An 18222-nucleotide genomic window follows, 5' to 3' on the forward strand; every position below is an offset into this window, starting at 1 on the left:
CCTGCCATAAGGGTGGTGTCTTCTGCCTGAGGTTACTGTTATTTCTCCCAGCAATCTTGATTCCAACTTGTGTTTCATCCATATGGCAGAAAATGAAGAACTAAAGAGTCTCCTGATTAAAGTGAAAGAGAGGAGTGAAAAGTTGGCTTCAAGCTCAACATTCAGAAAACTAAGATCATGGCATCCAGTCCCATCACTTCATGGCAAATAGATGGGGAAACAATGGAAACAGTGATAGACTTTCTTTTCTTGGGCTCTAAAATCACTGCAAATGGTGACTGCAGCCATGAAATTAAAAGACACTTGCTCCTTGGAAGAAAAGTTATGAACAACCTAGACAGCATATTAAAAAGCAGAGACATTGCTTCACTGACAAAGGTCTGTATAGTCCAAGCTATGGTTTTTCCAGTATGTATGTGAGAGTTGGATTATAAAGAAAGCTGAACACTGAAGAATTGATGCTTTTGAACTGTGGTGTTGGAGAAGACTCTTGAGACTCCCTTGAACTGCAAGGAGATCCAACCAGTCCATCCTAAAGGAAATCAGTCCTGACTATTCATTGGAAGGACTGATGTTGAAGTTGAAACTCCACTACTTTGGCCACCTGATGCAAAGAGCCAACTCACTGGAAAAGACCCTGATTCTGGGAAAGATTGAAGGTGGGAGGAGAAGGGGATGAGAGATGATGAGATGGCTGTATGGCATCACCGACTCTATGGACATGAGTTTGAGCAAGCTCTGGGAAGCCTTGTGTGCTGCAGTCCATGGGGTCGCAGAGTTGGACATGATGAACAACTGAACTGGCTATGCATTCCAAATAGAATTCATACAATGAAGACAAGATTTGCTTTCTTATGTGTATCACCAGGTTGGAATATAAATATTAAAATAACCCTCAGATGTGTCCTGACCTTGCCAGCAACACCTCTCTGCTGAGTAGAAGTCACGAGATTCTCAGAGTAGAGTGAGCATAGCCACTTCCTTCCACAGAGACTCCAATCCCCAGCGAAAGGCTAGTGGACATTCCTTTAGCTTCCACTGCCAGACTAGAAAGTCTACTATTCCAGTCAATTAGAAAGCCTAATTCAAGAAACAGTGGAGAAACCTGTGGCCTTTTGGTTTTTACCCAATTGGTAGATGAAAAGTAGGCGTGAATGAGAATGGCAGGGGACATTTGCAGTCAGTAGTTTTAAGGGACAAAGAGTGTTCTGGTGCAGGCTGCTCTTCAAATATGTCCCAGGATGAGTTAGAAAGCAAACATCAGAAAGGTGTGTTTCATGGTTGCAGTTTGCAGATGGTTTCAGACAAGGATTACTGAGGCCCCGGTCTATGAGACACCATACAGTCCACTGTCATGAGGTAGAAGGAGCATATACAGTCTTCAGGGTGACCCCCAAATATTCCAAAGTCATTATCTCATTCAAGAGAAGAAGGGGGAGATATTTGAAGTGCTCTGGTTGATCTGTTCCATTGTTAGATCCCTGATTGATGACAAACCAAGCCGTTCATCCCTCACCTCCCTCACTTAGTCAGCTTTATTACCTGCCACACTTCCCTGCCACCCATCCCTGCTGGTCCCCAAGCATGGGTTTAAAGTCTGAAAGGCTGACGTGAATCCAAACAATGCCCCTTTCTAGATGTACGACTCGGTCAACAACTCTGAGACCCAGTTTCTGTTTTCTGTATCATGTCAATAACGTTGAGAGGATTAAACAGTAGCCATTTTTGGAAAGGTCTAACTCAGAGCCTCAATCATATGGATTTTTTTTTTAAATGATACCCTCATTTAAAAAGAGAATTGCCATCACATATGGATATTCCTTATCCCTGTTTTGAGTTGGATGGTCTCGAAGCTCAGCCCTTAACAATGGGTTTCACTGATGTCACATGTGTGCTAAAGTGCTGATCAGAATTAATCAGGGAAATAAGATGACTAAATTAGTTAGGACTTTTTGTGCTTGCCAAGGCTAAACTCAACTTGAGCTGACTTAAGGAAAAATGCTTGTGGTAAATTATAAATAGTAATGTTTCATGAAATAATGGGATGGAAATGCAACTTAGCTTAGCTAGGGAAGGGTCTGGAAACACGGACTGGAAGCCATAAGTAAACCTAAAAATTGACTCTCTCCCCTTAACTATTCCTACTTCTCATCATGTGCTTGATTTATTGTTCTGTTTCCTTACAGCCCTTCTCTGCTCAAAGTTCCCAGGGTAGACTATGTAGCCCCAAGGATCCTGGCTTCACCTGTGAGAGGACCAGCCAGCAGCCAAGACCATCAGTCCTGCTCCTGGTCCCAGTTTCAGATTCCTAGAAGATAGAATCTGATTCCTTCAGCTTGAGTCTGCCTTCTAACTCATCAGCTCTGAGTGGTAAGTAAAGTCATAGAATGACTAATGGCTCCTAGGGGCTCCTCTGCATCTTGGATATTCTATGATAGGGAACAAATTGATAATTTTAGGAAAAATGTAAGAGGGAAGAGGTTTAGAAAGAAGTAGTAGATTAAAGGTTGCTCAGTCACTGTTCTCTATAAAGTGCTGTTGAATATCTAGATGTGTCCATTCTGCTTTAGAGAACTATCTAATATATATTTTTAAATATTTATTTTTGACTGTGCTGGGTCTTCATTGCTATGTGTGAGCTTTCTCTAGTTGCAGCGAGCCAGGTCTACCCTCTAGTTGTGGTGCCCAGGCTTCTCATTGTGATGGCTTCTGTTGTTGCAGAGCATGGGCTCTAGGTGTGTGGGTTTCTATGGTTGTGGCGTGTGGGCTCAGTAGAGAACTATCTATATTTACATGAGAAAATTGGACCAGATCAATGATTCTCAGCCTTGGCTTATCACTTGAGTGACACGGGGAACTTTTAAAAATCTTAATATCCAAGCAACATTCCCAGACCAAATAAATCAGAATCTCTATCCATGGGATCCTGATAGCTATATCACACAAATATTTTAAGTTCTTTAGATGATTCAGTTTTCAGCTAAGGTTCATAACCATTGGACAAGATCAGTGGTTCTCAAATGAATCGCCTCAATCTCATTAAAATGAAGGTTGTGATTTAATTGGTTCAAATTGGGGCAGGGGATTCTGCAGTGCTAACAAGCTCCAAGCTATTGTCAGTGCTGCTGGTCTATAGATTATACTTTGAGTAGCAAAGTACTGAATTATCCCTGTATCCAAGTCAAGTCTTGAGATATACTTAAAACAATATTCACTCTTATATTTATTTATTTTTGACTGCACTGAGTCTTCATTGGTATGGGTGGGCTTTCTCTAGTTGCAGCGAGCAGGGGCTACTCTTACTTGTGCTGCAAGGGCTTCTCATTGTGGTGGCTTCTTTAAGAAAGAGATTATTTTCTCCACAAGTATTTATTTTCTGCTCTGCACTGGACCCTATGCTAAATATTAAGGCACAGAAATCTAGTATCTGCCCCAGAGGAATTTGCATGTAGACCACATAGCCAGAGAAAGGCAAAAGAAAATATTCTGTGTATACCACCTTTACTTAGCTGTGTTTGGAGGCCTGTTTATCAGGGATCTGTGTCTGTTTTGATCTCGTTTGTTTTTTAAGAAAATGTCCTTAGTGAAAAAAGCATCTGGCTTCCCTGACAGGAGAAAAGCTAGCTCAAGACATGGAAGGAAGGGAGGACATAAAATCTAGCAATTTAGGGTAACAAAAGCAAGACATGGAGTCTGTGATGGAAAGAACTGTTTGGCTCTGAGCAAAAAGGACAAAAATGACCTATTTAGCTGGGGAATAAGAAAATGATCAGTATGATGGTTATAGATAGATAGATACTGCATGAAAGGATCTCTTTGTTTTTCAGTGGATTCAATGATTAATGAACCAAGCCCACTCTAAGAGATCATACACATGTTTTAGGACATATCTGGAGTCCCTAATAATAACACAACCAAAGCTGTTTCAGTGCTTATACTCACAGTTCATTAAGCTACTCTATGCCAGAAAGTCAGCAATACCAGGACAAATTGATTCCTCATTTCTATGTCATAGAGCATGCATCCAAATAGCACAGGGGGCACACGGCTGTAATAAATGTCCTGGTCTTCATTCAGCAAATATTCTCTCAGTGACTAGTAGGTACTAGGCACTGAATTTGACCAAAGTCTCAACACTGCAATTTGAGGATTATTCATATGCTATTATCTTTTTAAAACAATATATTTATTTTTGGCTGTGCCGGGTCTTTGTTGCTATGCAGGCTTTTCTCTAGTTGCGGCGAGCGGGGGCTACTCTTCATTGCAATGCCTGATTTTCTCATTGTGGTGACTTCTCTTGCTGCGGAGCACAGGCTTCGGCAGTTGCAGCACGTGGGCTCAGTAGTTGGGGCATGCAGGCTCTGGCACAGGCTCTGTAATTGTGATGCACAGACTTAGTTCCTCCATGGCATGTGGCATCTTCCTGGACCAGGGATGGAACCTGTGTCTCCTGCACTGGCAGGCAGATTCTTTCCCAGTGAGCCATGAGGGGAGCCCCTGCCATTACCTTTTGATGACAAGAGCAAGCTGTTTTTCTATCCATGGTTGTGTTTAACCCTTCTGGAAACCTGAGATTAAGGAGTCAGGATTGGTGATGTCTTTATGTTGGTGATGCTGGTGGAAACTGGGACGTATTTCCCATTGAAGAAATTTTGAAAAATGGGATCCAAAATATTGAAGGGCCATATAAAGTCCCACAGCTGGTAAGTAGCCAAGCTGGAATAAGAACCGGGATGCCCAAATTCCAGATTTGGGTTCTGTCCATTTAACCATGAATGGTTAACAAGAATAATAGCTAGTTGTTAAAGTTTGGTTTGGGATTAGCCATCATAAATACTTAGGGAAAGATGAATCAAAACCACAGGACCTGTCAGATACCATGGCTTTGTGTATGAGGAGGGGGAGAGTTTCAAAATGGCAGTTCCTGGAGTTTCAAATTTCTCATTTCTAGCACGGATTTTTTTCTCTTGGCAAGGAAGGCTGGAACAAGAAGCAGTCGTGAAGGGAACGTTTTCCTCTGTCTCACAAATGTATTTCTGTGCCAAAGTCAGCTTCTACCTTTATAGCTAATGCACGTCAAAAGAGAATATTTAGACAGGCACTTCACAAAAGTGCAGTTAGTTTAGGAAGTCAGAGGATTATAAGTGGCCCCAAGAAAATGTCGTGCTTTTCAGACAGCTTCAAGCTCCCCAGCCTTCCAACTTTCCATCTGTTTGTACTCTCACCCTGCTCTTAACAGCAGCCAGGGGTATGAGTCCATCCAAAACAGGAACGTGATTGCCTTCTCTGTAGGGTCGAAAATTCTCACCGGCTCTCTGGAAGAAAGAGGTTCTCAGGTTCCTTAGCCGAGTGCACAATGCCTTTTGTGCTGTGGCCACTGCTGATCACTCCAGCCTTCCTTTCCCTCCTTTCAGCCTTCCATAATGTTCTTCAACAAAAGCAGATCACATAAAGCTGCACCCTGACTTATAGAACACTCGCGGTAATACTTCCCTGCCTTTGACTAGGCTGGTTCCACTGCAGGAATGCTGCCTCTGCCTTCTTTTTTATAATCTTTTAATTTTTTTTTCTTATTGGAATATAGCTGCTTCACAATGTTGCTGACTTCTTCTTTTTAAAATATTTATTTAATTGGCTGTGCCAGGTCTTAGTTGAGGCAGGCAGGATCTAGTTCCCTGACCAGGGATCAAACCTAGACCTCCTGCATCGGGAGCCTGGGGTTTTCTTCACTGAACCACCAGGGAAGTCACTTTGTTGTGTTCATTTCTGCTGTGCAGCAAAGTAAATCATTGATATGTTTACATAAATCCCCTCTTTCCTGGATTTCCTTTCCTTTGGAGCAGAGTTGAGTTTCCAGTGCTATACAGTAGATTCTCATTCGTTATCTATTTTATCCATAGTATCGGTGAAAGTTGCACAGTCCTGTCTGACTCTTTGTGACCCGATGGATAGTCCATGGAATTCTCCAGGCCAGAATACTGGAGTCGGCAGCCGTTCCTTTCTCCAGGGGATCTTCCCAACTCAGGGATCGAACCCAGGTCTCCCTCACTGCAGGCAGATTTTTTACCAGCTGAGCCACCGGACAAGCCCAGTATATCTATGTCAGTTCCAATTTTCCGCCTCTGCCCTCTTCACTCAGCAAATTGTTACTCATCCTTAAGGACTCAAACCTTATCCAAAAATTTCCTTGACCAGCCCCAGACTAGAGCAGGGGAGTCACCTTATGCTATATCTATGAGTTTTCAAAAGCAAAACCCATTCATCTGTTGATGAACATTTAGATTGTTTCTGTATTTTGGCAATTGTAAATAATGTTGCTGTGAACACTGAGGTGTATGTATCTTTTATAAAAATTAGCATTTTTATTTTTTTCAGATAAATACCCAGGAGGAGAATTGTTGGGTCATTTGGTAGTTCATAGGGTAGGTCATATGTTTTTAGGCTTTTAAGCAACCACCATACTGTTTTTCACAGCACCTGCACCAGTTTATATTCTCACCAGCATTGTACAAGGGTTGCCTTTTCTCCATATCCTCACCAACACTTGTTATCTGTGGCCTTTTTGATGATAGCCATTCTGAAAGATATTAGGTGATATTTCATTGTGGTTTTAATTTGCATTTCTCTGATGGTTAACAATGTTCAGCACCTTTTCATGGGCCTGGTGGCCATCTGTATGTCTTTTTTTTTTGGAAAAATGTCTATTCAGATCTGCCCATTTTTAAATTTTTTTGGTAGAATTTACCTTGAAGCCAGCTAGATATAGAATTTTCTTTGTGGGAAGATTTTTAAACTAGTTTTTACTGGAGTACAGCTGCTTTACAATATTGTATTAGTTTCTATTGAACAGCAAAGAGAATCAGTTGTACATATAAACATATCCTCTCTTTTTTGGATTTCCTTCCCATTTAGGTCACCACTAAGCACTGAGTAGAGTTCCTTGTGCTATACAGTAGAGTCTGACTAGTTATTTTATACACAGTAGTGTATCTACATCAGTCCCAGTCTTGCAGTTCCTTCCGCCTCCCTTCTCCCTCTGGTATCCATATATCCATTCTCTATATTTGTGTCTCTATTTCTGCTTCACAAATAAGTTTATCTGTGTAATTTTTCTAGAGTTCACATGTGAGCAACATAATATATTTGCTTTTCTGACTTACTTCACTCCGTATGGTAGTCTCTAGGTCCATCCGTAGGTCTGCAAATTATGCAATTCTGTTCCTTTTTATGGCTAATATTCCATTGTATATATGTACCATATCTTCTTTATCCATTCTTCTGTTGATGGACATTTAGGTTGTTTCTATCTCCTGGCTACTGTAAATAGTGATCAGTGAACATTAGGGTGCATGTATATTTTTGTTCTGCCCATTTTTAAATCATGGTGTTTGCTTTTTGATGTCACGTTATATGAGCTGTTTATATATTTTGATTATTAATTCCCTGATCATATCATTAGAGATATTTTCTCCCACTTAGCAAGTGGTATGTCTGTATGTGTGTGTGTAATGGAATCCTGTTTAGCCATAAAAATGAAACTTTGCCATTTGCAACAATACAGATGGACTTGGAGGGTATTAGGCTAAGTGAAATAAGTCAGAATAGCAAATACTATATAATATCACTTAAATATGAAATCCCAAAATGACACAGATATAAAGAACAAACTAGTGGTTATTAGTGGGGAGAGGAAAGTGAGGAGGGGCAAGAGAGAGGTAGGGATTAAGAGATACAAACTATTGTGTATAAAAAGCTACAAGGATTATTGTACCACAGAGGGAATATAGCCAATATTTTATAATAATTATAAATAGAGTACAGCCTTTAAAGATTGTGAACCATTATGATGTATACCTATAAATTACATAATATTGTATTGTGTATCAATATATCTCAATTTTAAAAAGTAAAAAGCAAAACCTAATCATCATCATCACCCTCCAAAAAAATCATTGAGGGTCCCTTAAGTTTGAGCCACTGTTCTAATCACTTGACATATATTCTCATTTTTCAATATACACAGCATCTCTGTAGAGTTGAAATTAAATAAAGTTACAAACAAAATCTTGAACTTTCCAAATATGACAATGTCTGGGATATAGTAAACATAGCAACTGCTCAATAATTTATAAAGCTAAATTTATAACTGTTTCTCATTCATTTAAAAAATCAATTTTATTTTTAGAAGTTGTAGATTTGTCAAAAAATTGAAAATGTAGTACAGAAAGTTTCCTTGTACTCCATGCTGTTTTCCCTACTATTAACATCATGCATGAATTTTATATATTTACTGTAATTCATCAACTGATATTTATGCATTATTATTGAAGTTATAGATTATTCAGATCTTAGTTTTTATCTGTTGTCCTTTCTGCAGTGGAATCCCATCCTGGATATCACAGTACATTTTGTTGTCAGGTTTCCTTAGGTTCCTCTTGGCTGTGACCATGTGTCACTTTCCTTGTTTTTGTAGACCTTGACAGTTTTAAGGAGTCAAGTATTTTGTAGGATGTCCCTTTATTGGAATTTGATGTTTTCCCATGGCTAGTCTAGAGTTATGGGGTTTTGAGAGGAAAACTATAGTGGAAAAAGCCATTTCCATCATATCATGTCATCAACATGATTTATGAGGGTGGAGGTTGACCTTGATCACAAGACTGAGGTAGTGTTTGTCAGATTTCTTTACTGTGAAATTACTAATCCCCTCCCCCCTGATTTTCATATATTCTTGGGAACAAAGTCACAGTGTGCAGACCAAACTTAGAGAGTCTGAAACTATGCTTCCCCTCCTTAGAGAGTCTGAAACTATGCTTCCCCTCCTTAAAGACAAGAGTATCTACAAAATAGTCTGGAAATCATTTGAACAGGTTAGTTGTCCCTCCTCCCTGAGTTATTAACTTATTTAATCATTTATTTAGATATGTATAGACTCATAAATATGCATTTTCTACTTTGAGTTTTAGTCCAACACTACATACTTGTGTTGCTGTAAATTGTCTAGCTTTGGCTATTGAGAGTTCTTTCAGTTCTTTCAAGGCGCAAATTCTTTTCAAGTTCTTTCAAAGTACTCCTTTGACATCCCTATATCATTGTGAGCATTTAAAATTTTTCAGCCTTTTCTTACCTTCTCCTCCAAGCTCATTTTATATATTTCCTGCTCAGGTCCTAGAGCATTTTTCCAAGAAGCCCTGGTTTCTCTTAATGGAGAATGGTATTAGAAACCAAGATCTGGGTACTAGCTGTGCTCATTGCTACTAGGGTACTATTTTTTTTGGATGTTCTCAGCTAAGTGATCAAAAAATATGTATTACTTATGTAGGTGTATGCTGACTCATGTATATATGCATATATATATACACACACACATTTGTGTATATACACATGAAAATATTTCCATCTGTAACCATCTGCAGTTATAGTAAGCGAAATATCAGTTCATCTTGATGCTTCCAGCTTTGATCACTGATCACAAGAATTACTCTAGCTTCCTCATCTTGCTTATTTATGTTTCCACTCCAGCAGTGAGAAGCCTAGTTCCCATCTTCTGCCATCCCTTTAGTTATTTGTTTAGCTCCAGAGTACCTGCACAGCAGTATCAGAATTGTTAACCTGTATCCCTGTGGAAAACAACTTTGTCAGCCTGGGGACAGTGCTTAAGTCATTCTTCTTGCCTTTAATCTTGAAGACTCAACTCATTTCCAAAATTTACTTAGGTCAGCACCTTTTATTCCCACCCTTTTCGATGAGGTTGTCTTACACATTTGTAACACAGTTAGATTTTCTTTTCACAGTCTACATTCTTTCCTGGAATTCCCAATTTCCTAAATGGTGTGTGTGTGTGTGTGTGTGTGTGTGTGCACACATTAAGGTACCTTTTTTGGGCTGTACAATTTCTATTACTCATTTATTTTTCATCATCTATTTATTTCCCATTTATTCACCATTTACAGTACTCTTGTTTCACACACTCAAAAATAAGTTGAATTAACTGACATTTAGAAATTGTCTCTAAAGGTATTTAAAGTAAAACAGAAAGATCAGAATCTGCAGAGATTCTCAGAGAGGAATGGTGTAGATAAACTGATCAGAGCTTAACATGAAGCAGTTACTGCAATAGAAGCTGAAAGTTAACTCAGTCTCCTGGCCTCCAAGCAGAGCAGCATCCTAGACAGACAGATCCTTTTCCAGCTTTAAACACAGTATCAGCTGTAAAGTTTCTATAGGAAAGTGAGTTGGACTGAAGTTGACTTTGGAGCTACTTGCAGGCTCCCAGATGTAAAGTCTTTAACCCCCAAGTCCAGAGGAGATTACATTTCAGATTCCCATGGTTGGTTCAGGAATCTTTCCCCTAGAAGTTCACACAAGCACAGTGAGATTCACAAGCCAGCACTGGAAATGAGCCTTCATCATCATGTGAAACACTTGAACACTTATGGTAACATTTGAACATATCATTTGAACACTTTTGATAACATTTGTCTTTACAAGATACTTCTGCTTGTTCTTCCTCCTATCATTTTCAGGTCCACATTGGGAAGCCTTACCAGGTGTATAGTCATTCCTGTTTTACAGATTAGCAAGCTGAGGATCAGAAAGGGCTTGGTTTCCCGTTGGCACATAGGATAGGGAGCTCCATCCCAGAACCCAGCTTTTCCTCCACTCCTCCAAAGGGACTCTGGCTGTTTCCATCACCCTTGACTACTCTGGGGACAGAACCTCAGATAAAGCTAATCTGAACCTGAGGCTGTGTGTGTAAACTTCATTTCTGATTCCTATGAGAATCCACATTAGAGGGATGGGGATTTCAATATGGACAATATGGACTTTAAATAAAATCCCTCACAGGTATGCTAGGCCCAGATGTTACTTCAAGGCATTTTAAGGTGTTCTTTGGCCTCCTTTGGCAAAGAAAGCAGATGTTTTGTCTTTCCAAGTCATTTTTAGGTACCAGTGCTTTCTCATATCTAACATCATTTTAAAAATACCCAGAAAATAAGAATAAAAGTTTCTAAACAGAGCAGGTGGTATTCATTCCATTCCCTCTTTGTTTGCACACACTTTTTCAGAGCTTTTTACTCTTACTTTACACAGAACTCAAATGCTCATAATTTCTTGGTATCCAGTCCCACAACATGTTAGAAACAGCAACTGGAAAGAGAGGAGAGTGAGTAGAAGAATTGGGCTTTAAGGATTTAAAATAGGAAGCCACCCAAGAACATTTGGTGAAGAAGCAAAGGGTCTCTGTACAACCCAGTCTCCCTTGATGGCACCGGTTCATTTAACTATGGTGGCATAATCTGTCCTCAGAAAGATGTTTCCAAATTATTTTCAAATGCAAATAGTGTTTGTATATTCTGCTTGAAATGGTGATTTTTCAAAAAGGTTTTCATTCAAAATGATTTAAATAAAAGAGATAGTCATTCCACATTTAAAGGAGGGAAGCCTTATATCTATGGAAAGCAAGACTAGCCAGTATAACTCATTAACTCAATAATCATTTACTGTGTATAAACTGGACATCAGGAATTGGGGATAGAGAAATAAATAATATCAATCCCCATCTTCAGGAAGCTCAACATCTAATTTAACTGGGGTCTGGATGGCTGAGGTTTCTATGGTATGAAATGCTGATGGTTAAATCCTCCGTATTCTCTGAGTCTTCCAGGACTCCTAGAGGTGAGAAGCACCTCTAGGGTGTCAGGGTTTAAGAAGCAGCAAAAAGATTAATTATTATAGAAAGAGAAGGAATGGAGGCATGGAATGAGGGAAGAGGGGAGGGAAGGAGGGAAGAAGGGAACAACCCTGCCATCCTGCTAACTTTGGGCAGATGAAAAAAAAAAGTGCCTTATCCCAAAATTTCCATTCTGTATCCATGTGAACTTGGTCAAATGTTATAAATAAGAGTAATTTTACAGGTGCCATATCTTCCAAGCAAAAAATAACACAAAAAATAACATCACCTAGTGATGTAGGTGTTATTATCCCAATTTTGTATAGGAAACAGAGGCCCCAAGTATGTAACCATCCGATCCAAGCTTGGAACTTGGACACTCAGACATGGCTGGAGCTGGGTATGAATGAGTCCAGGTCTGTTCCATTTGGTGTGAGATCCCAGACACTCTTCACTATGCAACATTGTCTTCAGTTGAAGGAGGTTGGACAGATCCAAGAACCATCTGCACTAATGTTCTTGTTGCTGTTCAGTCGCTAAGTCATGGTTGACTCTGCAACCCCATGGCCTGCAGCACGCCAGGCTCCTCTGTCCTCCACCATCTCCTGGAGTTTGCTCAAATTTATGTCCATTAAGTCAGTGATGTTATCTAACCGTCTCATCCTCTGCCACCCACTTCTCCTTTTGCCCCCAGTCTTTTCCAGTAATATACAATACATATACAATAAAATGTCACCAGTAAAAGAAGGGGAGTGGGGAGGAGGGGAAGCAAAGAGAAGAGAGAAAAGAGAAAAGGCATCTTTAGGATCCCCTTTCCACAAGAGGCTGTGCTGATTCATCCATCCATGACACATTCCCATATGACACGACCAGTCTGTCATTCAGCACTGTGTGTCAGTTGGTCACACTCCAGTTGGAGAAAGTTTAGTGACGAGAATGTTTATACAGACATAGCACCATGTGAGAAACCCTCAAGACACGTGCAGTGCACAGTAACCCGGGGCTAGTGAAGGAGGAAGGAGGGGAGGATTGGGATCTGGAGAGAGAATGCCAAGAGCAGATAGCCTCCTAACAGGAGCCGTGATCTTCCTCTGAGGGGGTGAGATCAGCCACGGTGGTCCCACGGCAAGGGAATCAGGGAACTAAAAGCCGCAACCTCCACCTCATCTCTCCCTCCTTTCAGTCTCCTGGTGGTCTCCCCATTGGCCAAACCCAGCCAGAGACTGGAGAGTAAGGGACTCCTCTGGTGTAGGGGTCAACCACAGAGCAGAATGAAAAGGGAAAAGGACATCTGGAAAGACAATCAAGACATTCCTTCCCAGCCACCCCTATGCATTCCAACATGGTACCAGCTTAATTCAATATCAGTGGATGCTTTCCCATTAAGATCATGATCTTTCTTGGCACTACCCTCCAGGGATCTAAGAGTAATTGACTGGAATTGGCCTGGAAGTAACTGACCAGAATTTGGGCTACATTTGTCACCTTTGTCTCAACCCAAGCCTGGGAACTTGTTCCTTTTCCTCCTTTGGTTGGTTTGATCATTTTGATGTTGGTAACATCTTAGAATTTTTTGAAAGGTGATCTTAACCTGTGTTTGCTAGGACATAGTATAGACAACATTTTGTGGATTTAAAATATCCAGGGAGATAGCTTCCCTGGCGGCTTAGGTGGTGAAGAATCCACCTGCAACTGTGGGAGACCTGGGTCTAATCCCTGGGTTGGATAGATCCTCTGGAGGAGGGCATGGCAACCCCTCCAGTATTCCTGCCTGGAGAATCCCCATGGACAGAGGAGTCTGGCGGGCTGCAGTCCATGGTGTCGCAAAGAGTTGGACATGACTAAGTGTCTAAGCACAGCACAGCAATGCTGTCATGAAAGAAGCATGGGACTTGATTTTAGGAATCTCCACACCTTACAAACTGAGTGACCTTGAACAAGTCAGGTGCCTTATCAGAGCCTCAGATCTCACTCATGTAAAATAGGAATAACAAAGTTATCTCTCGGGATGGTACACTTTTGACAGTTTAAGGGCACAAAGCAAAAACACAAGTATGCTTTGCATCATACATAGAGGGCAATGATTTTTCAATTTATTATTTTTCAGTAAGGCAGCTTAGTAGTCAAGACATCAAGGTGTAGGTCAGAAAATAGAGCTTTGAACCTTGGCTGTGAAACTTCTTAACTGAGTGACAAGAAGCAAATGCTGTAACCTTTCCAAATCTCACTTTCCTTATCTATAAAATGGGAATAACTAGAGTCCATCTCTCAGGCCATCATTTACTGGTGATGAACCTCAGTAAGGATAACCATGGGTACTCATTATTCCTGCATTGTTAGACATGCAAAAGCTGCCTTCACAGCAGTGGGCAGGTCCATAAATCATTCATTAATTCAACAGTACTTACCATCGCTGTTACTTTCCAAGATATAAGATCTAGCTGGGGATCGACATCAGCAGACAACATTGCTTCTCTTGAGACCACGGCAATAAACAGAATATAACTCTGGAGTGCTGCTCCTACTACCATTCCTTTCAAGTTCTGTTTACCCAAGCTTCAGAGACTGACTTTGTTGCTGTTGTTCAGTAGTGTCTGACTCTTTGCAACCCCATGGATTGCAGCATGCCAGGCTTCCCTGTCCTTTACCATCTCCCCGGGCTTCCTCAAACTCATGTCCATTGAGTTGGTGATGCCATCCAACCATTTCATCCTCTGTTGTCCGTCCCCTTCTTCTCCTGCCTTCAATCTTTCCCAGCATCAGGGTTTTTACTAATGAGTTGGCTCTTCACATCAGGTGACCAAAGTATTGGAGCTTAAACTTCAGCATTGGTCCTTCCAGTGAATATTCAGGACTGATTTCCTTTAGGATAGACTGGTTTGATCTTGCAATCCAAGGAACTCTTAAGAGCCTTCTCCAACACCACAGTTCAAAAGCATAAATTCTTTGGCATACAGCCTTCTTTATGGACCAACTCTTACATCCATATATGACTACTGGAAAAATTATAGCTGTGACTAGATGAACCTTTGTTGACAAAGTAATGTCTCTGCTTTTTAATACGCTGTCTAGGTTTGTCATGGCTTTTCTTTCAAGGAGCAAGCATCTTTTAAAGTCATGGCTGAAGTCACCATCTGCAGTGATTTTGGAGCCCCAAAGAATAAAGTCTGTCACTGTTTCCATTGTTTCCCCATCTATTTGCCACGAAGTGATGGGACCAGATGCCATGATCTTAGTTTTTTGAATGTTGAGCTTTAAGCCAACGTTTTCACTCTCCTCTTCTACCTTCATCAAGAGGCTCTTTAGTTCCTCTTCATTTTCTGCCATAAGGGTGGTGTCATCTGCGTATATGAGGTTATTGATATTTCTCCCTGCAGTCTTGATTCCAGCTTTTGATTCATACAGCCTGGCATTTCACATTTCACTCTGCATGTAAGTTAAATAAGCAGGGTGACGATACAGCCTTGATGTACTCCTTTCCCAGTTTGGAACCAGTCCATTGTTCCATGTCCCATTCTAACTGTTGCTTTTTGACCTGAATACAGGTTTCTCAGGAGGCAGGTAAGGTGGTCTTATATTCCCATCTTTTGAAAAATTTTCCAAGTCAGTCAAAGGCATTAGCATAATCAATGAAGCGCAAGTAGAGGTTTCTCTGGAATTCTCTTGCTTTTCCTATGATCCAACAGTGTTGGCAATTTGATCTATGGTTCCTCTACCTTTTCTAAATTCCAGTTTGAACATCTGGAAGTTCTTGGTTCATGTACTACTGAAGCCTAGCTTGGAGAATTTTGAGCATTACTTTGCTGGGGTGTGAGATGAGTGCAATTGTGTGGTAGTTTGAACAATCTTTGGCATTGCCTGCCTTTCAGATTGGAATGAAAATTGACCTTTTCCAGTCCTGTGGCCACTGCTGAGTTTTCCAAATTTGCTGCCATATTGAGTGCATCACTTTAACAGCATCATCTTTTAGGATTTGAAATAGCCCAGCTGGAATTCCATCACCCCACTAGCTTTGTTCGTAATGATGCTTCCTAAGGCCCACTTGACTACACACTCCAGGATGTCTGGCTCTAGTTGAGTGATCACACCATTGTGGTTACCTGGGTCATTAAGATCTTTTTTATTGAGTTCTTCTGTGTATTCTTGCCACCTCTTAATATCTTCTGCTTCTGTTAGGTCCATATGGATTCTGCCCTTTATTGTGCCCATCTTTGCATGAAATATTCCCTTGGTACCTCTGATTTTCTTGAAGAGATCTCTAGTCTTTCCCATTCTATTGTTTTCCTCTATTTCTTTGCACTCGTCACTTAGGAAAGCTTTCTTATCTATTCTTGCCATTCTTTGGAACTCTGCAGTCAGATTTCTGTTACTACAGGTATCTCTTGACTTCCTACTTTTGTATTCCAGTTCAACTTCAGCAACAAAAGTTGAGGACTTTGTCAGCAAAGTAATGTCTCTGCTTTTTAATATGCTGTCTAGGTTGGTCATAGTTTTTCTTCTAAGGAGCAAGTGTCTTTTAATTTCATGGCTGCAGTCACTATCTGCAGTGATTTTGGAGCCCCCACCCCCCCACCCCCCCGCCCCAAATAAAGTCTCACCATGTTCAGTAAGTCTTTAATCCAATTTTCTGCTGATGGTTGGGGCTGTGTTCCCTCCCTGTGAGGCCAAACCATGGTAGGAGGAATGACAGTAATGGTGACCTCATACAAAGGAACTTATTCCAGCAAGCCGGGGCTCCGAAGACTGTTGTATTCAGTACTCCTGACCCTGCAGCAGGCCACTGTCAACCCACGCCTCCAACCCCCTGTCCAGGAGACTCCTGGATACTCACAGGCAAGTCTGGCTCAGTCCTTATGGGGTCACTGCTGCCTTCTCCTGGGTCCTGGTGTGCACACGGTTTTGTTTGTGCCCTCCAAGATTCATCAAATCCCACTGGCCTTCAAAGTCAAATTCTCTGGGGGTTCTCCATCCCTATGCCAGATCCCCAAGTTGGGAAATCTGTTGTGGGCCCTAGAACTTTTGCAATAGTGCTATGACTTTAGTCCCATGATTTTCCATGTCTGATTGACTCACAAGCCTGGGAATCATACGGTTTGCTACATCTCCTGTTTCTGCTTCTAACTTTCTGATTGACACTGTATAAACTACTTAGTTTTTCTGAGTCTCTCAACAAATTCAATAGATAGAGAGAGGTTATAGAAGGATAGATGATAGAAAGATGGAAGGAAGGATGGGCTAAATGAATGGATGAGTAGAATTTACACTAGATAAGCCACTCAGAGTTCCATTTCAAACACTATGGCTCCAGCAACCACTCTCTGAAAGCAAACCCATTTGCTTCTGGAGTTGTTTCATCATTCTTCACACATGGATACTGATGAGCACACTCAAGAACACACAAACATCAAGTGCCTCCTGTTTGCCTGACACCAGGTGCATGTTTAACAAATATTTTCTGAAACAAACATTGTTTTCCATAATCTATTCCCCAAGCCCATCCCATGCATCTGTGTCCAGCAGAATGGAAGCCACTCACAGGAACCTCACCTTTGTTATATTCCAAAATGGACCTAAAGGTGCCTGAATTCCATGTAGACTCACATTGCTGAGCTCTGATTCAAACACAGTTTCCTAAACTGGGAAGAGATTAGTCGAGGGAAGCGCTTTAGTATAAAGAACGATATGTATGTCTTCTTGGCTCATGTCTGCTCTTTTGCCTGTTATGAGAGTTAATGCCGGCCCAGGAAGGGAGCAGCAGGGGCCAGAGTTGTGTTTCCCACTTGGAACAAAAGGGGGAATGTACTGCAGATAAGAGACGCCCAGTGTTTGGGCTTTTGGAAATGGAAATAGAATTGCTATATATATGTCGGCCTGATCTGGGAAGGACCCTTCACCCCCATCTCTTAATTCTGATTACTGCCAGACTGAGATCTATCTATCGGTTCAGAATGCTCTTTACAAGAAAGGTTTCATTGTGAGGGAGGGGGCTGGCCTTATTTTACCAGTAGAAGGCTATTATCTTCCAACAGCTGTTTATAGTTAACTGCAGCCCATACTTAAATTCTGAGCACTGGAGCCTTATTTAGTGCCTGTGGATTTGTGGTGAAGAGTCAAGCTTAACTCTTTCTTCCCCTGTAGTGAATGACCTCAGTGGGGAACTGGGATGGAGGTGGCCTGTGAACAAAGAGGGAGGAGACAAACAGGTCTCCACCTCCCAAAGATGGTAAATATCAATGTTTTATTAATTATTTATGTTAGGGGTGCATTGAGCACTTTGTATGCAGTATCTTGGTGAATTTTGACCAGCTGTGCTCTGAAAGTGATGTGATTATGCCCGTTTCACAGGTAAGGCAAAGGAGGCTCAGGCAATGAATGCCAGGATTCAGTCGGCATGAATCGGAGTCAGAGCGGCTAACTCCTAAAGGATGTTTGTGTTACGCCTCCTGTTAGTCCAGTGCAGTAGCTGAGGATAGTTTACATGTCCCGCACTATGCAGGGCTCCATTAGGGCTAGAAAGCTTCCACCCCAGGGGGCTTTCAGGCTGGCCAGAA

The 18222-nt window shown here is 41.1% G+C and overlaps 1 long non-coding RNA gene across 1 annotated transcript in view; it reads left to right on the top strand.

Annotated features, from left to right (window-relative positions):
- The first annotated feature begins 2056 nt into the window (after nucleotides 1-2056).
- LOC122421200 overlaps nucleotides 2057-18222 on the top strand; it is a 47442-nt gene continuing 31276 nt past the window's right edge. The window contains exons 1-2 of the long non-coding RNA XR_006263464.1: nucleotides 2057-2104; nucleotides 2187-2370. This is a non-coding gene — a long non-coding RNA (uncharacterized LOC122421200). The remainder of the gene's footprint in view (nucleotides 2105-2186; nucleotides 2371-18222) is intronic.

Source organism: Cervus canadensis, chromosome 18 (assembly GCF_019320065.1).
Source record: "Cervus canadensis isolate Bull #8, Minnesota chromosome 18, ASM1932006v1, whole genome shotgun sequence".
Classification (NCBI taxonomy): domain Eukaryota; kingdom Metazoa; phylum Chordata; class Mammalia; order Artiodactyla; family Cervidae; genus Cervus; species Cervus canadensis.